We start from the raw sequence: 1,621 nt of genomic DNA, 5'->3' as shown, positions 1-1,621 counted from the left end.
CCTCTAGGTGGCGCTCGAGCTACAGCAGTACGCTTATTTATAGAAGAAAAAGAAAGAATGAGCAAAAAACAGATAAAAAAAAAGAACAGGTCTTTAGACCAAAAATGGTTACTTTAAAAATTATTTCTTTAAAAAGAGTTTGGAAAATTCATGCATGAGTATATAAAGTTGTTCATTTAGTCAGCAGCGTATGTTTACGTTGACCGAGCGTTAGCATTAGCCGTCATATGGGAAATTCCAATCAACATTAGCATCAAGCTAGCAGGCTTTAACTTTATGTGCTAAATCAATTTCTTTTTAATGGATCAATTAATCTATTAAGCTTGGATCAATTCACATTGATTAATTGATTTTAGCGACCAAGCCCTACCATTGGATGGTACTCACCTTTTTCTAACATTTGTTGAGGGGTTCCTATGCATCCCTAACACCAATGTGAGACAGACTCGTGTTTTCATCGAAATCGCAATAGGGGGACAGAGTAGCATCATATACAGGGAACTACTAATATGTCCCCTGAAACAGATTATATTAACTGTCAAGAATTTCAGTGGTCAATGGGTTGGATGTCATTATGTGCATTTTTTTTCTATCACACATCATAAAAAATAAACAATGGTTTTAGCAAACAATGACACAGCCATGTGGGTCAAATGGTTTAAGTTGCACCTACATGATGACGTCATGGGTTATTAATAACAGACATAAGGCGTCAATTTGACCATCACCAACCAGCCTGTTTAGCACACACAGAATAAACAGAAACTGTGCAGATGTGACCACATTACCTAAAGGGGCCAAAAACCCACTGAGGTCCAGTAACTAGTCTCTCTTCAGATTGGTGGGTCAAGCACATAAAGCAACAGAGCTTTTATAAGGTGCTCCACACCATCATTGCAAACAGGACAACTAACAACACCTGAGCAGCAGGTGAACCCACTACATACAGTACATTTACATACATTTACATTGTCTTCTGGTCCAAAATGTGTCAAGAGAATCTGGCTACAGAGACGAAATATGGAGCCCAAAAATTAATAGCCAGAAGTCCCTCCCCCTGCTGGAGCCAGCCGCAACAAAAATATAGTTTTAAGCCTGCAGTCCTTTTCCCATTTTTCTATCTATAATCAACCCTTATTACCATTTTTTTTCTCTGTGACACTCTGTCACAGATAAGGCATTCTAATCATGGCCAGGCTATTATTAAGGGGGCAAAAACTATGGAGAGGGAGAACTTAGGTTTAGGCACGAGGAGGTGATGGTTAGGTTTAGAAAACAAGATGGGTGAGCTGTTATGATTTATGGAGAAATAAACAGTTTATTCTCATTCAAAGGCATAAAAACTGATAGTTCTGAAAAGGTTTTAAAGTATCTTTTTGAAAGGTTTTTCTAATGTTTAGGAAATTTGCGTAAGCGGAAAAATCCAAAAAGATTTTTACTTATATTTGTCGTCCTACATAGAAAACTTTAAAGGTAACTTGCTAATGTTTTTAGCGCATGCTTACATGCGACCAGTTCTAAAACTGATTGACATTCATGCTGGCGACACGTTATAGGTGCAGACAAGATGCAGATCACTGCATTGTTTCATTTATTTTATTTAAATCCTAAGGTAAACGCC

Source organism: Oryzias melastigma, linkage group LG2 (genome assembly GCF_002922805.2).
Source record: "Oryzias melastigma strain HK-1 linkage group LG2, ASM292280v2, whole genome shotgun sequence".
Classification (NCBI taxonomy): Eukaryota; Metazoa; Chordata; class Actinopteri; order Beloniformes; family Adrianichthyidae; genus Oryzias; species Oryzias melastigma.
The sequence above is the reverse complement of the archived record's forward strand: the minus strand, read 5'-3'. Positions refer to the sequence as shown.